This window comes from Lactuca serriola, chromosome 8 (assembly GCF_051521515.1).
Source record: "Lactuca serriola cultivar US96UC23 chromosome 8, Lser_US96UC23_V15, whole genome shotgun sequence".
In the NCBI taxonomy this organism is placed as follows: Eukaryota; Viridiplantae; Streptophyta; class Magnoliopsida; order Asterales; family Asteraceae; genus Lactuca; species Lactuca serriola.
The window spans coordinates 159,791,819-159,814,117 of NC_136415.1; the positions used below are offsets into that span (position 1 = coordinate 159,791,819).

Sequence of the window (22,299 nt, forward strand, 5' to 3'; positions counted from 1 at the left end):
GTTGCGGGGGAACGACTTATTTGATTTTTAATGTAATTACTTTTAGTTATTCGATCCTTTTTCTGGGTTAAAAACCACAAAAAGTTATTTTTCAACATTTATTTAATTTTATTTTTTCGTCTGAACATCAGCCACGTCGTGGGAACCTTTGCCACGTCGTGGTCACGTTCCTGGCAGTTTTTAGATTTTTTTTTGTTCGTTTTATGTGTTTTTTAGTATTGTTTTAGCAGAAAAAATGGGGGACATAGCAACCATGACAATGGAAGAGTACAAGCAACATATTAGGAACGAAAATACATGGGGTATTGATCCACTAAACATCCCAACCACGACAAAGTTTGAACTTCCGGGGGACATTCTTAGCATGAAAAAAGATCTACCTTTTTATGGGAAGGACCACGAGGACGCCTATGAGCATATAGAAGATGTGGTGGAGATTTCACATTATTTTAATGCACCAAACGTAAGTGAAGATGCGGTGATTCTTCGACTTTTACCGGTCACGTTATAGGGAGAAGCTAAGGAATGGTTAAAATCACTTCCCTTTGGAGAAATCACAACATGGGCTGATTTTAAGACCAAGTTCATAAACCAATTTACCCCTCCTTCAAAAGTGGCAAAACTTAAGAGAAATATCCAGAACTTTCAACAATTAGAAGGGGAGTCGTTATACGAAGCTTGGGAACGTTACAAGTGATTGTTACGATATTGCCCTCAACATGACTTCAATGTGCAACAAGAAATATCGATATTTTATGATGGAGTAAATGTGTGCACTCGTCAACTTTTAGACTCGCAATGGCCCGTGACAAAGAAGAATCTGACAACAAATAAAGTTTTGATTGAAGAATTCGCTAAGCATCCAAGAGAGTATTATAACTCAAAGGATGATTTCACTAGAGGGAATTCAAATAAAGATGGAGGTCAAGATACTATCAGCGTAGTAATTGCAAAGCTCAACGCAATGGAAGAAAAGATCACAAAAATGAGTAGATCAATTCATGATAAATGTGGAGCTTTTGGGGGACCCCATTCTACTAGGGATTGTGAGGTGGAGTAAAAGAGAGAACGAGTTGTGAAAGATATTCAAGAACTTAAGCATGATCTCTAACAAAATTGAACAAGTCCAATCAGAGAAAATATATGTTCTCGAGTCAATGTTATTTTGATTCATGGAAGCTAGCAAAAAACGACATGATGCTACAGATGCAATACTTAGAGAACAAAAAGAATATATTTTAAGTATCTGTACGCAAGAGGTGCAATTAACAAGGCATGTACAAAAAAAGCTATCAGATTAAGCTTCACGAAAAAACGAGTCAACCCAAAATGCTCAAGTCATGGTCGTTGATATAGAAGAAGAAGAAGATGAATTGGTACAAATGAAGGACCTTAAAGATGAGTCTAATCAGTCACTCGAAGTAAAAAAGAAAGAAGAAGAAGAAGAGTATCGTGAAGCTTCCGAGTCGCCACGACGTGGAGGCAATAGTGCGACCTTGTGGGCAATAAAAGAAAATTATGATTTTTTTGTTATTGAGCCGTATCGACCACCTCTTCCTTTCCCATCTCGTGCTAAGGAAAAACTGGTGAAGCAAGGAAACACAATGTTCATGGATTATAAAAAACTTGAATAGCAATTGGAAAAAGAAGAAAACCATTTGAAACCTCCAGTTTCAACTCCAATGATTTTTGAGGTATTTACTTTTGCAAGACCACCAGATCAAGTCATAGAGCTGATTGAAGAAAAAGAATAAAAGAGTGATGAGTCTCATTTTGACAATAAAAACCCGGAAAGAGATAAGACAAAAGCTAAAGACACGAGAATGAAGAAAGAACCCAAGCGGAAACATAAAGAAGATGTCAACCCAACAATGCAAGAAAGTTCAAGAAAGGCATTCAATAGAAGGGTTGCTTACAAACCAACAAGGCTCAAGATGATGGAGAACGGGGAGGTTACACTTCCACCCGACACAACGTAGAGTGGGAAGGAGTCCGACTCATGACTCCTTAAAAAGAAGCGCTTGTCGGGAGGCAACCCGATTTTTATGAGTTTGCATTTTCCTTTCCTTTTGATTTGTTTTAGTTTACAATTTTTAATTTTTAGTTTTTTGTGTTTGTTTAACTGAATGATGATGTTTTTCTCGAGTTCTTGATCTTATTTTGTAGTGATGAAAGAAAGTTAAGCAGTGAAGGAGCTTAATTTGAAGAAGTCGTGCGATTTTTGAAGATCATAATTGAAGAACAAGTTTTTGAATAAGTGTGGGGTTCCCACATAATGAAGAGAAAATCAATTTGAAGAATATTTAATGAAAAGAAGCCAACACGACGTAGAAATCATCAACACGTCGTGGCAGTGGTTCATCACATTTTTTCATGAATGGATCTTTAATTTCATTCGATCCGGCACATTTGCTGTAACGACCTATTCTAAAATATTCATTTATGGAATTTCAAAGGCCAAGGCCACACTAGTACAAAAATGACCTACGGTCACACTTTCCGAAAAACGGCCAGTGTCACTTTTTCTTAAAAGTGTGGCCAAAGGTCACTACAAAAATTTAGAGACTGTTTTTTGATACATTTAAATTAGAATGTGTGGCCATTAAATAGACAATCAACACTTTTACCACACTTAATTATACCAAATGTGACAAACATTAGTCACACTCGAAAGCTGAGATCATAGGTGACAATCAGCCACATGTATGGATTAAGATTGTCATACTTTTTTTTATGAGAGACAGTAGATAAAAGTATCGTCACATGAGTTAGTTCTCTGTGTGTCTATAACCTGGTGCCTTTTTAGCCACATAACAGACAAGGTAGCTAAAAGGTGATACATATGGTCACACTAAATATTTGTGTGTCCATAGGGCGGTTCTGTACTAGTTGTATTTAGTTTACGCAAGAAATTAAAAGAAGTTAGTATTGGTTACTTATGGTCATTTAGCTTTTATTATGTGTGTCAAAATATTATGAATTGGCATTAAGAATTAACAAATATTGTGTGTTTAGGTAGCATTTAGTTACGTTTACAACTATTATATGTGTCCATATGTAAATATAGTCATAAAAGAAAAATAATGTGTTGTCGTTATAATTAGGGGTAGTTCATTGCCCTTTTTGTCATCTATTCTTTTAATTGCACCAGATAATAGACCATTAAAAATGAAAAGAATACAACTTATTTTAACAAAATATTATGATAAATAAATGAAGTGAATACAACATAACTTGTTTAACATTGCATAACGAAAGTACATTGCTATTACATGCAGTTTATGTTATAACATGTGTAACAATATACAATAAAAAAAAAGAAAAAAATATCTTTGAGTTATAAGAATATTACACCAGAATAGTTTGATGGTATAGTATGGTAAAAACACATTATGTAAAGTACAACGTCATTTTTTTTGTCATTTTCTTATTCTCTACATAACAATGTGCTCAAGTTTTGGCCTTTCCCTTCTACGAACAAAAAATAAAGATCATTAAGTGTTAAAAGAAGTAAAAATATTATCGCTACAAATGTAATTCATGACATTAAGAAACACGTACCGTACGTATAAGAATACCGTGACAATCATTACGAAAATAATCATTTTCCTTCTGCAAGTCAAGTGGGTCTACACGTGGAAATATGTTATCATTATGAGGAACAATAGTACTAAAATCTTTATCTACATCTTCATATGTATCTTTGTAATTTTTGGGAGGTGTCTAGAACACAATAGACATTTTTTGATCGAGTAGGTCTGTCACGTAAAATACTTGTTGTGCTTGTGGGGCCAATATGAAGGGATCACCTTTATGGCCTAATCTTTTTAGTTCAACTATTGTGTACCCCAATTTATCCCTTTTTACCCCTTTTCTATTGTCAACCCAGTCACACATGAAAATTGGAATTCTTTTTAAATGATAATCTAGTACCCATATCTCTTGTAAAACACCATAATAAGTGTTTTTGACATATGTTACAACTTCTTTAATGATGTGTGTGTCAGTTGCAACAACACTAACCCCACTGCTTTGTTAAACTTTACCTTCACGATCTTTCGTACGAAAAGTATATCCATTAATAGCATATACATCATATTTAATAATGTGCTTATTGGGTCCATGTGAAATCCATCTCATTGTCTCTGTTATACTTTCTCTACAGGCCCCTAACTCTTTATCTACCTGAATTGTAATTAGATTATGAATTTAAGAAATCAAGACAAAAATAACAAAGAACACAACATATTTGAAAATAATATACCTCCTTTCGTAACCAATGACCAAATGTTTTACTATGCTCTTGTTCTAGATGTGCCTTTCGTTTAGTAGGGTGTAGATGTTCCAAAAATTCCATGTGTCGTCTGTCAATACGTTAATGTTAATATTATTATAAAAAAACATACATGTAAAAAACCTTACTTGATATATGGGAGTACTTTAGATGTATTTTGCAATACAAAGAAATGTGCTTTGCTGAATAGTTCTGCAGAAACTTCTACCGATTTAGCAGTTGATATAGGAGTACCGTCCGTAATAAAGCTACTATCTACACCTTTATGAATTCCACAATTGTGATGATTTCCAAGTGGAATACCAACAGTATCCATCCTTTTAAGGAATCGACTAAAAAATTCAATTGTCTCTTCTGGAACATTCTCTTCTACAATGCATCCTTCTGGTCGATTTTTGTTTCGCACGTGCCCCTTAATAACCTTCATATACCTTTCGAATGGGTACATCCATCTAAAGAATATTGGGACGCATAATTTTACTTCCCGAGTGAGATGAACAGTTAAATAAATCATCACATCAAAAAATGATGGTGGAAAGTGTTTCTCAAGAAGACATATGGCTACACATAACTCCTCTTGCAACTTATCGAGCTCATCCACTATGATTTCTTAGCTACATATTGATTTGAAAAAGAAACAAAACCTTGGTATAGCAACTCTGGTGGGTGGATGCATAATAGATCGAATTGCTATGGGCAAAAATTGTTGGATGAGCATGTGATAGTCATGTGATTTTAGTCCGATCAACTTCCTATCCTTTAGACTTACGAAACTAGAAAAATTAGAACAATATCCTTGAGGAACCCTTAAGTTGTATGAAGTCTCACAGAATTTGTGTTTTTCCTCTTTTGTCAATGTACAACCTGCTGCGGGAAGTGTTGTGTTGTTCCCTTCTATCTGAGGATGCAACTCTGTTTTTAAACCATAATGAACCAAATCCAATCGAGCTTTATAACCATCTTTCGTCTTCCCGAGAACGTTCAAAACAGTTCCTGTTAAACTCTCACCCACGTTCTTTTCCACATGCATAAAATCTATACAATGTGGAACCAAATTGTCGGGCAAATACCTTAGTTGTCTATACCATATATTGAATTTCTTCGAGTATGTATTATTTTGCTAGCCCACATCTGAAGTACCCAGTTGGTGTGATTTTCTCTTTTTTTATTCATCTTCCCACCTCTTCCACTTGTTGATTGTTGGATTTCTGCCTCCTCGCCCTTATTAACCTTTCCCCATTTATTAATTATAAATTTTACCCTGTTATAAATTTCCTCCCCATTCATAGGTTCTGGAGAGGGTGAGAACTCTTGTTTTCCATTGAATGCCTTGTTTTGTCTTCTGAACGGGTGATCATATGGTAGAAATCTTCTATGACCAGCATAACTCTGCTTATTCGATTCAGGGAGTCTAATTCAGTGTGTCTCTTCACCACACACAACACAACCTTGAAAACCGCTGTATGGGCAACCCCTTAATGTACCTAAAGCAGGATAATCATTAATAGTCCATAACACAACTGTGCGTAGTTTAAAATGCTCTTGTTCCTATGCATCGTATTTTTCAACTCCAAAATCAAATAATAATTGCAGATCATCAATAACAGGTGGAAGGAACACATCAATATCGTTTCCTGGTGTTCCCGAAATCAATAACGAAAGCATGGTGAACTTTCTCTTCATACACAACCATGGTGGAAGGTTGTAAATGACAGTTAAAACAGGCCAAACACTATGACTCCTATTTCCTTTGTTCACATCAACCCCGTCCGCCAAAATGCCTAGTCGCAAATTCCTTGGTTCGCTAGCAAAATCAAGATATTTGTCATCAATGGTAGCCCATGCTGGTGAATCAGCTGGGTGACTTAAAACTCCAACATCCACCATTCTTTCTGTTGCGTGCCATGTTAAATCTTTTGCAGTTGTCTTAGACTGGAAAAGACGCTTGAAGCGTGGAATAATTGGAAAGTACCACAAACATTTTACAGGAATATTGTTGTAAATTTTATTTTTTGTTCATCAACCTTCCATCTTGATTTACCACAAGTAGGACATGCTTCCAAGTCGGTGTATTCGTTTCTGTAAAGTATACAATTGTTCACACATGCATGTATCTTAGTCTACCCTGAACCCATTGCCTTAAATGCTTTTTTAGCCTCATATGTACTACTGTACATATCGTTTCCTTCTCGTAACGTGTTTTTTATCAAAACTAATAATTATGTAAAGCACGTATCTGATACTCCATACTTACTCTTCAAGTTGAGTAGTTGAATGATTGTAGATAACTTTGTGAAATTATGACACCCAATGTATAGGGGCTTCTCGGCATCCTCTATCAGTTCTCTAAACTTATCAGTGTTCCCAATAAAATTTTCTTCTATAGCTTCAACCATCTCTACAATTTATGCATCATCTGTTGGCATTTTTGTGTTCATGTTCATGGAATCTACATCGTTTGACGTATACATGTCAAAATTATGTTCATATACATAACTTCTTGGTAGTTCTTCTGTTTCTGCATGCTTATTCCAATTTGTGTATGTTTGATCAATTCCATTCCTGAATAGATGATCATCTACCACATCCACGGAATGACATATGTGGTTTACACACTTAACACATGGACAGGGAATTCTTATCTTTTTTTTGGTATCTGCAGGATCCATATGTTTAGTAATCTTGTAATTGTACATTGCATATTAGATAAATTCCGCAACACCTTTTACATAGGTTTCTGATGTTATGTATGCTCCCATCCAAGACTTATCCATATTCAGCTTACAACTGTTGGATTAATGTCTAAGTCCATAACTATAATTTGTAAGACTTGACCCGACCCGGCATGGTCCATTTGGGTTGCATGGCATCATGCACTTGGATAGACTATAATGAGAGAAATAAGACACTTATGGTTATTAATATATTATAAGTTCTAGTATATTAATAATAAGAATAATAAGATTATTTAATTAGTATTGATCAAGAATTAATCTAGGATTAATTAAGTGATCAAAAGAAGACTAATTAAATATATGGGTTGATTGTGTAAATCATCCATACTTGTATAGTGGGCTAATGCTCCATGGATAATCAAGTTGGGCTAAAACCCATAGGATGGTCCATGGATGCTCCATGGTGTATTTGAACCCATGGATCCAAGGAAATGGAAAGTCATGACAATTAGGGTTCACCCTAATTGTAAAACTCTATAAAGTTCTTATTCTTGACAAAAATCGGCCACTAGTGTGAGTAATGAAGGGCTAGCCGATTTCATGAGTTGTAGATTTCTCTCAAGTTATTCCAAGTGTATTTGGTGTTGTGTGAACCATTTGAGGTGTCACACTTGGGGCACTTGGCACTCAAGCTTCATGAAGACTTTCTACATGAAAGAGGTATGTATTCTATCTTGTTATATTCATTATTTTATATGCTAGATTAGGATAATACCTTGGATGTTCTTATTTGCATGTATAGTAGAGAAAACATAGATCCAAGGTATTTAGGGTTGCATGTACACTTAGGAGTGTTAGAATGCTCAAAACCCAACAGTGGTATCAGAGCCTAGGCTTGTTTTCTGGTTATACTTGCAAAAGAAGCTGGAAAATCGAGTTTTCATGCTGTCTGCCCAACTCGCCGAGTCCAAGGCAAAAAGCATCCAACTCGCCGAGTTGGTTCGTGCACTCGACGAGTTGGACCCCCAGACATCATAAATTCGACTTTTTTGGCTAGAATTGGACTAGGAACATTACCGTAAGATGTTTTTGGACTTATAAACTTGTTTTTGATGTGGTAATGTTCATGCTAATCCAATTTCAAAGATAATTGTCAATAGATTCATGTTTTGTATTAGTTTAAGGTTTAGACTAATTACATGAAAAAAGTTTGATTTGAATTATCTTGTTCTTATGAGTTGCTTAGATTAATAGAAAAGTTGAGTGAAATAGTTGTTTTCAATCCAAATTAATCTAAGAGTTGATTCTAAAATGTGTTTTTGTAACTTGTCCTCAAGTTATATGAAAAGTCACATTTAAGTTTCATAAAACTCATAATAGTTGGCAAAGGTTACAAAAAATGAAGAGTCTAGTTATAATTAAATGGTTTCATGACTTCATAACTTGTCCTCAAGTTATGGAGGACCAAGAGTCTCTTCATTAAATAATAATTAAAAAAAACAAAAAGTGTAACCTTAATTAATTCCATAAGTTATAAAATAAAGAAAAGTTAGTTCTTTTATTAGTTTAAAGTCTTCCATAACTTGTCTTCAAGTTATGGAACTTGAAGAGTTTTTGGATTAAAACTACTTTAAACACATAAGTTATGGAATTAATTAGTTTTGAATAGTTTCAAAACTTGCCCTCAAGTTTTGGAATTTCTAAAGTTTTCTCTTGTGAATACTTTAATTCCAAGTTAGCCCTTAGAATTTTAAAAGTTAAAATTCAACCCTTATACTTTATAATATTATAAGTTAATAATATATATATATATATATATATATATATATATATATATATATATATATATGTATAAGAGTAAAGTCAGTCTTACCGCTAGTACGTCTCATTCACGAAGCCGGTCTATAATGTGGGTATAAGGTTGTTGCCTATAAAATGGCAACTTAATGGGTGTCCACTCTCACCCACCGCTTGCTTGACTGGTGGAGGGTCATTAGCCGAATGGGTTTGACAGGACTAGAATTCTCCCTTCATTAAAAGTATTAATGATAAATACTAAGTAACTAAACTCTTAATAATACCCAATCTTAGTTACTTAGGAAAATGTGAATAAGGTGCTAATCCATGAAATTACACTTTGCACTTTGTTTAAGTCGGTTAGTGGAGCGTGTGTGGTTAACCGGCACACTAACTCATATTTAACAAGGTAGGTAAATGGTAACTTAATGTTTATCATAGTATCGATGGAGCGTGTGTGGTTAACCGGCACATCGATTGAGGGGTAAACACTTAAGGGTACCAAGTAATTTTCATGGTTACTTCACACCTTGTTTTGTGATCCTCGGCATCCCAGTCACAAAACCTGAAGGGCACACTCGAGATTGAAACATGCCATTGAACAGTTCAATGAATCTCAAAGATCTAGGAGTTTCAAAAACCAATTAAAACCTAATAATACATTTCGTTTATCTTGGTGGAAATTGGGGAATCATCATTCACCTACCTTCAAATATTTTATAGCTTGGATTACGGCATACCTCTTCTAAGTTATAAAATAGTTTGTTGGGTCCTAGCCTTAATATTTCATATTGGGTGTTATATTAAGGACTTAAGATCAACAATCTTGAATATATCCCAAAACATGTTTGGTTTAGACATTTATGATCCTCCCAAATCTCTTGAAACAAGCTTTCCTAAATGAAGATAATGTCCCTTGGAAATCATACTTCTTCACCTCTTCAAATTATTCTCCTTAACCCACAAGTTCTTGAAAAGTTTAAGGTCACTCAAGCCCTATTGGCAAAGCAAGGTCTATGTGTGGTCACATCTTGGAGATGTAGTCACATATTGACAAGACGGGAGACTTGGGTGTCAAAGTCTTGAGAAAGTTGGTGGTTCAATCACTTTCTAAGTCACATAGTTAGTTCCTTTAAGACACCTATGACACAGACTATGACAAGACCCTTAATGATCTTATCTATTTGTTAAGATCAACTTCCTTAAAACTTGATGGACATTGACAATAGTGACACAGGAAATCCAGAAAAGCATTCTCTTCCCAATGGAAAGGGATTGGCCATAGTCAACTCGGTTGACCAAATGGTAAAGAGAAAAGCTAAGTCTATGATAGTCTCGTGTACCATTATCAAAGGGTCCATATGTTTATATTTCCAAAGGAAGGGGCATTGGTTGCGAAGCTGCCAAATTTACCTAAGGAGGTTAAAGTCAATAAGTTTGACTCTACTTCAGGTAAAGTCCACTATCTAACTCTGTTAAGTTTCTATTATGAGATTCTTGATACATGATGTGACTGGGTCACATGGTGATGTTTTAAGAATCAATAAAAAAAATGAAGAAACTTAAAGAAAGAATATGCTGAATCTGATCGCATAGATGGATTTCTATCGCGTAGTTTGAAGATCGGATTCTTGAGCTACTTCTTAGGAGTTATGAGATATTGCTTAGGAATAGATAACAACAAGTTTTCATATGGATTGTAAGGATAAGTTTTCCGCAAAGTTTAAAATAAAAGGAAAAATTTTGATTTTATTTATTTTTAAAATATCCTTACAATGGCATTTGAGGAAAAATTGTTGCTTATAAGATTCCATTAATAGCAAGAGTGGAAGTATGAAATTGATTCTTTTATTTGTGGTAATGTCTAAATTTACAAAATAAGGAAATATTCTCATCACCCAAGTTTCAATTGGACCGGAACTTGGAATCATCCAAGTTGTATAGCATGATGAATGAGAATTTTCAAGTATTGGAAAATTAAGACTAATTACTCGTTCACATGGATGTGTGAGTCAAGTAAAGGACTAAGGGATCGAGTACACATTCTTGTGCACTGATTAAGTCCACCACAAAAGATTGATAAGACTATTCGTCATAGTTTACTAAAGCTCAGTAAACATGATTATACTTACAAGCTTAAGTGTAACTCTGAGACATTGGAAAAGGTTCCAATGTATGGCAAAGCGAATAAGAAGAATCAAATTAGGCAGAAGGATAAAAGTTTCTCAAATCTGAAAAGATGGAAGAGTACTTTAGTATCAGTTTTGTGATCATCTTAATGATTAAGAAACCATAGCACAATTAGTTCTCTAAGGAAATCTTAGTGCATTATTATGACTAAGAAGAGGGATCTTGAATTGTTGAAATGGTTAAATCAAGAAAATGAGTCCGACTTCGTTCCAATACAAGTCTTAGAGTCATACTCCGAGATTGTAACTTGAGTGACATGCCTTAAAGAAGGTTTAAAACACTTGTCAAATGTAAGAGTAAAAGTTTTCTACTCTTGTACATTTGAAATTGGTAAGTTGTGATGTTTTGGATAAAACAAAGACCAACTTAGGCCAATTGTGTGAAGTGGTTGTCTTGATAAGAACCCACACTATCTCTTGAATATCTGACAAGAAAGTCTTATATGTCAAGAGGACAGTGGGAGTCTTAAAGGTCTTGAAAGTCTCAAGAACTAATCAAGAATAAAACCTGAAGTTCTTCACTAGCACACGACTTGAGGTTTATAACCTATCGTGTTGACATATTCTATGGCCATTCCAGTTAAAGTTGGCTTTGCATATGAGTTCTTAGAGTTCTCAATGTGTTGCACAACAACTTGGAAGCAATGGCAGGCCCTTGAGCTGCCAGGAAGCAAGAAATTAAGATTGAGTTCAATCCATATGAGTGTGGATTTGTCATTATCCTTGTCTTGTGTCTATGGTTTTGACAATTCACATGGATAAGAACACATACACCATTAAATCTAAGTGTCATAAGGTTTCTCTCCGATTCATGAAAATGATGGTGAGGAAACACATTCACTAAGTAGATTTTAGCTAGATAGCAATTGTGATATTTGCATTCTCAAAGTCGTTAGTGGAGCGTGTGTGGTTTACCGGCACACTAACCTGGACTTGTGAGAAGTGGCAAAAAGGTCTAGCCATTATCATTACGGCATCCCTCTTCATAATTGTTTAGACACACAAGTGTGCTATCTAAGGGAAGGTGTATGATTTTGATAAAGTTTTATCAAAACAATCTAGTATCAGAAATCTGAACTTTGGTAAGAAAGTCACCTGATTTCTGAGTACATGTCAAAGCAAGTGGGAGCGTAAGTGTTATGCTAATAATCATCATGTTAGTGGGAGCATGATAATTATGATAAGTATTGCAAGGTAGTAATGTTAATTATAGAAAACAAAAGGTTTCAATTGGGAAAAGTTGTTTTGCTATAATTAAGGGAGAGGAAATTATACTTCATCTCAAATCTATAAGCTTAGATCATGAGGTTATAATCATTTAGTCAAAGATATATATATATATATATATATATATATATATATATATATATATATATATATATATATATGAATTTCATGTTGGAATGGCTCAACATAAGGAAATTCTGTATATGGGTCCATTATTTGCATTCTAAAATTCGATTATGATTACGGCATCCCTTTTTATAATCTGAATTATGAGAACTTGGCAAATTGAAATGGAAATGTTATAGCAAAAGACTGGTTTAGTCTTTATGTGAGACATCATGAATCGATTCCCATATGCTTCGGATATAGGATCGATTACATGTGATATATTCATCCTTTCTAAAATTTTCCAAATGCCTAGGACATTAAGAAGGGAAAAGGTTTAGAACTGGATATGACTAAAAGGATTAAACAATTGTCAAGGAAAATCTAAGGTTTACCAATGATTGGGTGCTCAAGGACAGTTGGAAGTATAGTGATAATTCTGGAAGGACCATATTGACATAGTCTGTAAGGAGGCAACTCTTGTTCAGAAGGGATAAGTCAAAATGGAATCTGGAAATGTTTCAAAGTTAGAATTTTCAATCTGTTTAAGATTAGGAAACTTAATGCAAGAAGGATGTTCCCAAGGAGCTGATCTCCTTTGGAATGGTCTGTAATGGTTGTTGTCAAGTCCTTCTGACTTTGTGCATAATCATTACAAGAGGTTCAATGCATATAAGTTTAGAATCTAACAGATTTCAGTAAATGGCATGAATTTGGAATTCTTGCATCTGCAGTAAGGATTTAGGAGTGTGAAAAGAGAATCATTGAAGTTATGTTCAATGGATCTAGTTCACAAAGTAAAGATCATAGACAAACATAGGTATGCATACTTGGTGTATGGAATGACTAGTGTTTAGAAAACATAGTGTACATGCTTGGAGCATGGGACAACTATTGTTTTAAATTCAAGAATAAAGTTGATAGTTGAAACAGTATACAATGAATAATGTGTAATCATATGGTGATAAATAAAAGGTGTTTTATTTATGTTCATAGGTTTTGATACCATATTGGATTCAATTATTATTGTGTTTCACTTTGCATGTTTTGACTTCCCGAATAAACTGGGTTATTCTTCCGGAATGACTAAGTTATTCAAACCATCCACAGTCGGTCATATGTTGGAAGTAGATATGAATTAAGATTGTCATGGGTTGGCTTGTAGAGGTCTAAGGTGTTAGACAAAGGGCTACAACACTCATGAGTGCTCATAAGTTCTAGGTATTGGATTCAACCCGCGCTCATTGGAATCACTTCATGGATTTTATCACGAGTGATCATGAGACGATAATATCTTATATTCTTCAAACCTAGAGATATGAGTTGTTGCTATGAGTTGGTTGTACATTGATTGCACGAAAACGCATTTGGTAACTCGGTGCTATAAAACATGCCTTTGTGTATGATTCAACAAGTAGTAGAACAAGCCATATGAGTCGAAGTTTATCCATTCCTTTTACCTTCAGGATAAAAGCGATATCTGTGGGCCTCTCGATGATTTGATGATGACAAATGGAAGTGCTCGGTCGGGACATGACTGATTTGATTTGTTCAATTAGTCAGTCGTCATAAATCGGAAATCGGGAAACAACAAATGGACAGAGAGAATGATTATAATCCATGTCTTAGTCCATATGATATCTAGAATGGAGGAATATATGATCCCTTATCTAATGGACAAGTCACTGACAAAGGTCAGAGTTCATCGACAAGGTCAGAGTTCGACAGAAGCTTTTGAGAGCTACGATTGCCAGTTGGTTCCTAAAGTCATACACAATATTAATTTTAGACTTATCCAAGTGGGAGACTGTTGGATTAATGTCTAAGTCCATAACTATAATTGGTAAGACATGACCCGACCCGACATGGTCCATTTGGGTTGCATGGCATCACGCACTTGGATAGACTATAATGAGAGAAATAAGACACTTATGGTTATTAATATATTATAAGTTCTAGTATATTAATAATAAGAATAATAAGATTATTTAATTAGTATTGATCAAGAATTAATCTAGGATTAATTAAGTGATCAAAAGAAGACTAATTAAATATATGGGTTGATTGTGTAAATCATCCATACTTGTATAGTGGGCTAATGCTCCATGGATAATCAAGTTGGGCTAAAACCCATAGGATGGTCCATGGATGCTCCATGGTGTATTTGAACCCATGGATCCAAGGAAATGGAAAGTCATGACAATTAGGGTTTACCCTAATTGTAACACTATATAAAGATCTTATTCTTGACAAAAATCGGCCACTAGTGTGAGTAATGAAGGGCTAGCCGATTTCATGAGTTGTAGATTTCTCTCAAGTTATTCCAAGTGTATTTGGTGTTGTGTGAACCATTTGAGGTGTCACACTTGGGGCACTTGGCACTCAAGCTTCATGAAGACTTTCTACATGAAAGAGGTATGTATTCTATCTTGTTATATTCATTATTTTATATGCTAGATTAGGATAATACCTTGGATGTTCTTATTTGCATGTATAATAGAGAAAACATAGATCCAAGGTATTTAGGGTTGCATGTACACTTAGGAGTGTTAGAATGCTCAAAACCCAACAACAACAACAACGTCAACAAGCAATATACGTTTCCTGTTTATTGACCCATTTTAACAAACAGTTGGTGTGCATAAACAAAATAGATCACATTACTAATAAATCCAATATCTTGAAAGAAATATACTTGTAATTTCGTGTATTAATTAAATGTAGTATTTGTACCTATATGAATTTTATTTTGACACATCAATTTCTGGTTGAAGAATAAACGTAGTTGCAATGCCTTTGTAGTTATCAGAGATTGAATCAATAGGAATTCATATTGTCTAATTTGGGATATTTACGCAATGAGTCGGGATGATCAGGGGCATGTGGAGAAGTGATAAAAAAGTGGATGATCAGGGACATATCGAGACATTAAAAAAAAGAAAAAAAAGTGTTGGTAATTGGTTTCGAACCCATGACACTCCAAAATATACCAATAACTACGTTGACACTTACCAAGTGGGGTATCTGGTTGTTTGCAAATAATTGCTTTACCAAAAAAACAAAAACATTAACCAAAAGAGAAAGGAATCTAGTAAAACTGATCTAATACAAACACAGTTAGCAAGAAATTATATAATTTTGTTTGTTTTATCATAATAACAATTAATGGACAGATATGCCCTTTCTATAACAATCTTAATTAACATATAAAACATATAATATATAAATGACTGTTATACCCCTGTTTTAGCATAAATACAGGTTACAACTAATTTTGAAAGTAAATTGCCATATTAATAAAAAATTAACTATATCAGGGACAAAAATGCAAGACATGGACATAATTAACATATAAAATATAGAATGATAAGTAATTACCATTTTGCCCATAAGACAATTACATTAAAAACAACATCAAATTTGGACATATAATATATAAATGACTGTTATACCCTTGTTTTAGCATAAATACAGGTTACAATTTATTTTGAAAGTAAATTGCCATCTTAATAAAAAATTAACTATATCAGGGACAAAAATGCAAGACATGGACAAAATTAAAATATAAAATATAGAATGATAAGTAATTACCATTTTGCCCATAAGACAATTACATTAAAAACAACATCAAATCTGGACATATAATATATAAATGACTGTTATACCCTTGTTTTAGCATAAATACAGATTACAACTAATTTTGAAAGTAAATTGCCATCTTAATAAAAAAAAATTAATTATATCAGGGACAAAAATGCAAGACATGGACGTAATTAACATATAAAATATAGAATGATAAGTAATTACCATTTTGCCCATAATACAATTACATTAAAAACAACATCAAATCTGGACATATAATATATAAATGACTGTTATACCCCTGTGTTAGCATAAATACATTTTACAACTAAGTTTCAAAGTACATTGCCATCTTAATAAAATATTATCTAAAACAGGTACAAAAATGCAAGACATGGACATAATTAACATATAAAATATAGAATGATAATTAATTACCATTTTGCCCATAAGACAATTACATTAAAAACAACATCAAATCTGGACATATAATATATAAATGACTGTTATACCCCTGTTTTAGCATAAATACAGGTTACAACTAATTTTGAAAGTAAATTGCCATCTTAATAAAAAATTAATTATATCAGGGACAAAAATGCAAGACATGGACATAATTAACATATAATATATAGAATGATAATTAATTACCATTTTTTCCATAAGACAATTACATTAAAAACAACATCAAATGTAGATATATAATATATAAATGACTGTTATACTCCTATGTTAGCATAAATACAGGTTACAACTAAGTTTCAAAGTACATTACCATCTTCATAAAATACTATCTAAAACAGGGACAAAAAATGCAAGACATGGACATAATTAACATATAAAATATAGAACGGTAATTAATTACCATTTTGCCCATAAGACAATTACATTAAAAACAACATCAAATCTGGACATATAATATATAAATGACTCTTATACCCCTGTGTTAGCGTAAATACAGGTTACAACTAAGTTTTAAAGTACATTGTCATCTTAATAAAATATTATCTAAAACAAGGACAAGTATGACTCAAATACAAGTTATGCAAAACATGGATATAATTATCATATAAAATTATTAGGATAACTATTTCCGATTTTGCCCCTAGGACATTTATATTGCAAACACCATCAAATTTGGGCATATAACATGTAATAGACTGGTATATCCTTGTCTTAGCAAACAACATTGCCTTTTTCACAACATAATATATCAAAACAGGGACATAATATAAAACATCAAATGTAGAATTACTATATAATCAAAACAATATGACCTATAGACATAATATATAACAATTCATTAAATAAAAGAGTTTCATATTCTGTACAAAAGTAGAGTATCATATTCACTCTATATTAATCAAAAAAAGATTACAACATAGTTCACCTAGGCTATGTTTTTCCATGCTATGATATTTCCTTTCGCCATGTCCATAGCATCCTCCATTTTTTCTCTTGGAATTGTCATGTTTAGCATATGTTGGATGTATGATATTCCATCATCAACCCAAGCCATTGGATGTTTTGTTACAAACATGTGAATAAGCTTCTCAACACGTTTGGATGGAGAGTTCATCAAAAAGTGTGGGAAATTGTTTGGAACAAACACATACTGTGTTTAACATAGATATGTTCAATCTCTTTGAATTCGTGGACTCTAACTAATGTCTTGAATGGTTCCAAACATTCATCATTTAGTATTGGAACCACTGACAACCCACTGTGTTCTCCGATGGGCATATCATACCAGTTCCCCAAACTGGTATACCCAAGGCTTCTAGAAAAATGCCCAAGCAACTCCATGTCTAACAAATCGATGTTCACATGAGAAATGAAGTGAACCTTGGTCTCTTGATATGCCTTGCCTGGGTAGTCTGTAAAGAACCCACCATGGACAACGCAAATGGTGAAATGTTTGTCGTTTGGCTTCCCGTATTCAACTACTGGTCAGTTTTTTGGTGGTTCTGTGCCTACACTCCAGAGATTGAAGTTTAGACGGGCCCACGGATCAGCATTCATCTTCTTTTCTGAAAATCGACGTATTTTTTTCAAAGAGGAAGAAGGAGTAATCGAAGTTATCGTAACGTAATGAATATGTGAGAATGACGAAATTGACATAAGCGAACGGTTTATAAGGATCATCAGTCGGAGATGAAGGGACATCGACTGAGGCAATCACTTCTCCGATTAATTGCAGTCTACAGACGTGGATTTTGAACGACGGCTATTCGGCTACGATAATGATTACACATTTTTGTATTACACATTAATATATCTAGTATTTACATTAATATGTATTATATTCACGTAAAACACTATCTACAATATTAATTAAATAGAATATCCATACTAGCATTGTTTTTTTTTATCAAACAAAAAAATAAATTTATATATAAATTTTTAATTAATATGTAAAATTAATTTTTTACTTCAATTGATCATGTATGGGTGTTGGTTGTGGGTTTGGACCTCATTTGGTCATGTATGGGTGTTGGTTGTGGGTTTGGACCTCATTGGATCATGTCCATAGTGTTGGTTGTGGGTTTGGACCTCATTAGGTCATGTACGGGTGTTAGTTGTGGGTTTCAACCTCATTTGGTCATGTCCATAGTGTTGGTTGTGGTTTTAGACCTCATTTGGTCATGTATGGGTGTTGGTTGTGGGTTTGGACCTCATTTGGTCATGTATGGTTGTTGGTTGTGGGTTTGGACCTCACTTGGTCATGTCCATAGTGTTGCTTGTAGGTTTGGACCTCATTTGGTCATGTATGGGTGTTGGTTGTGGGTTTAGACTTGATTAGGTCCTGTCCATAGTGTTGGTTGTGGGTTTGGACCTCATTTGGTAATGTCCATAGTGTTGGTTGTGGTTTTGGACCTCATTTGGTCATGTCCATAGTGTTGGTTGTGGGTTTGGACCTCATTAGGTCATGTATGGGTGTTGGTTGTGGGTTTGGACCTCATTTGGTCATGTCCATAGTGTTGGTTGTGGGTTTGGACCTCATTTGGTCATGTATGGGTGTTGGTTGTGGGTTTGGACCTCATTAGGTCATGTCCATAGTGTTGGTTGTATGTTTGGACCTCATTTGGTAATGTCCATAGTCTTGGTTGTGGGTTTGGACCTCATTTGGTCATGTCGATAGTGTTGGTTGTGGGTTTGGATCTCATTAGGTCATGTACGGGTGTTGGTTGTGGGTTTGGACCTCATTAGGTCATGTACGGGTGTTGGTTGTGGGTTTGGACCTCATTAGGTCATGTCCATAGTGTTGGTTGTATGTTTGGACCTCATTTGGTAATGTCCATAGTGTTGGTTGTAGGTTTGGACCTCATTTGGTCATTTCCATAGTGTTGGTTGTGGGTTTGGACCTCATTTGGTCATGTATGGGTGTTGGTTGTGGGTTTGGACCTCATTTGTCATTTTTGGGTGTTGGTTGTGGGTTTGGACCTCATTAGGGTGTGTACGGGTGTTGGTTGTAGGTTTGTACCTCATTTGGTCATGTATGGGTGTTGATTGTGGGGTTGGACCTCATTTGGTCATGTCCATAGTCTTGGTTGTGGGTTTGGACCTCATTTGGTCATGTTCATAGTGTTGGATGTGGGTTTGGACCTCATTTGGTCATGTATGGGTGTTGGTTGTGGGTTTGGACTTCATTAGGTCATGTCCATAGTGTTGGTTGTACATTTGGAACTCATTTGGTAATGTACATAGTGTTGGTTGTGGGTTTGGACCTCATTTGGTAATGTCCATAGTGTTGGTTGTGGGTTTGGACCTCATTAGGTCATGTACGAGTGTTGGTTGTGGGTTTGGACCTCATTAGGTCATGTACGGGTGTTGGTTGTGGGTTTGGACCTCATTAGGTCATGTATAGGTGTTGATTGTGGGGTTAGACCTCATTTGGTCATGTCTATAGTCTTGGTTGTGGGTTGGGACCTCATTTGGTGATTTTCATAGTGTTGGTTGTGGGTTTGGACATCATTTGGTCATGTCCATAGTGTTGGTTGTGGGTTTGGACCTCATTAGGTCATGTACGGGTGTTAGTTGTGGGTTTGGACCTCGTTTTGTCATCTCCATAGTGTTGGTTGTGGGTTTAGACCTCATTGGGTCATGTATGGGTGTTGGTTGTGGGTTTGGACCTCATTTGGTCATGTATGGGTGTTGGTTGAGGGTTTGGACCTCATTTGGTCATGTATGGGTGTTGGTTGTGGGTTTGGACCTCATTTGGTCATGTCCATAGTGTTCCTTGTAGGTTTTGACCTCATTTGGTCATGTATGGGTGTTGTTTGTGGGTTTGGTGTTGGGTTTTGAGCATTCTAACACTCGTAAGTGTACATGCAACCCTAAATACCTTGGATCTATGTTTTGTCTATTATACATGCAAATAAGAACTTCCAAGGTATTATCCTAATCTAGCATACAAAACAATGAATGTAACAAGATAGAATACATACCTCTTTGATGTAGAAAGTCTTCATGAAGCTTGAGTGCCTAGTGCCCCAAGTGTGACACCTCAAATGGTTCACACAACACCAAATACACTTGTAATAAGATCTTTATATAGTGTTACAATTAGGGTAAACCCTAATTGTAATGACTTTCAATTTCCTTGGATCCATGGTTTCAAATACACCATGGAGCATCCATGGACCATCCTATGGGTTTTAGCCCAACTTGATTATCCATGGAGCATTAGCCCACTATACAAGTATGGATGATTTACACAATCAACCCATATATTTAATTAGTCTTCTTTTGATCACTTAATTAATCCTAGATTAATTCTTGATCAATACTAATTAAATAATCTTATTATTCTTATTATTAATATACTAGAACTTATAATATATTAATAACCATAAGTGTCTTATTTCTCTCATTATATTCTATCCAAATGCATGATGCCATGCAACCCAAATGGACCATGCCGGGTCGGGTCAAGTCTTACCAATTATAGTTATGGGCTTAGACATTAATCCAACAGTCTCCCACTTAGATAAGTCTAAAACTAATATTGTGTATGACTTCAAGAACCAACTAGCAATCGTAGCTCTCAAAAGCTTCTGTCGAACTCTGACCTTGTCGATGAACTCTGACCTTTGTCAATGACTTGTCCATTAGATAAGGGATCATATATTCCACCATTCTAGATATCATATGGACTGAGACATGGATTATAATCATTCTCTCTGTCCATTTGTTGTTTCCCGATTTCCGATTTATGATGACTGACTAATTGAACAAATCAAATCAGTCCTGGCCCGGCCGAGCACTTCCATTTGTCATCATGAAATCATCGAGGGGCCCACAGATATCGCTTTTATTCTGAAGGAAAAAGTAATGGATAAACTTCGACTCATATGGCTTGTTCTACTACTTGTTGAATCATACACAAAGACACGTTTTATAGCACCGAGTTACCAAATGCGTTTTCGTGCAATCAATGTACTATCAACTCATAGTAACAACTCATATCTCTAGGTTTGAAGAATATAATATATTATCGTCTCATGATCACTCGTGAGAAAATCCATGAAGTGATTCCAATGAGCGCGGGTTGAATCCAATACTCAGAACTTATGAGCACTCGTGAGTGTTGTAGCCCTTTGTCCAACACCTTAGACCTCTACAAGCCAACCCATGACAGTCTTAATTCATATCTACTTCCAACATATGACCGACTGTGGATGGTTTGAATAACTTAGTCATTCCGGAAGAATAACCTAGTTTATTCTAGAAGTCAAAACATGCAAAATGAAACACAATAATAATTGAATCCAATATGGTATCAAAACCTATGAACATGAATAAAACACCTTTTATTTATCACCATATGATTACACATTATTGATTGTATACTGTTTCAGCTATCAACTTTATTCTTGAATTTAAAACAATAGTTGTCCCATGCTCCAAGCATGTACACTATGTTTTCTAAACACTAGTCATGCCATACACCAAGTATGCATACTATGTTTGTCTATGATCTTTACTTTGTGAACTAGATCCATTGAACATAACTTCAATGATTCTCTTTTCACACTACCAAATCCTTACTGCAAGTACAAGAATTCCAAATTCATGTCATTTACTGAAATCTGTTAGATTCTAAACTTATATGCATTGATCCTTTAGTAATGATTATGCACAAAGTCAGAAAGACTTGACAACAAACATTACAGAGCATTCCAAAGGAGATCAACTCCTTGGAAACATCCTTCTTGCATTAAGTTTCCTAGTCTTACACAGATTGAATAATTTCTAACTTTGAAACATTTCTAGATTCCATTTTCACTTATCCCTTCTGAACAAGAGTTGCCTCCTTACAGACTATGTCAATATGGTCCTTCCAAAATTATCACTATACTTCCAACTGTCCTTGAGCACCCAATCTTTGGTAAACCTTAGATTGTCCTCGACAGTTGTTTAATCCTTT

General features: G+C 34.8%; 1 non-coding gene across 1 annotated transcript; it reads right to left on the bottom strand.

The window, feature by feature from the left end:
- Positions 1-619: 619 nt before the first annotated feature.
- On the bottom strand, positions 620-726 carry LOC145071646 (small nucleolar RNA R71). Its single transcript, XR_013690652.1, has one exon. It is a non-coding gene; the product is annotated as a small nucleolar RNA R71 (small nucleolar RNA).
- Between the last annotated feature and the right edge of the window lie 21,573 nt (positions 727-22,299).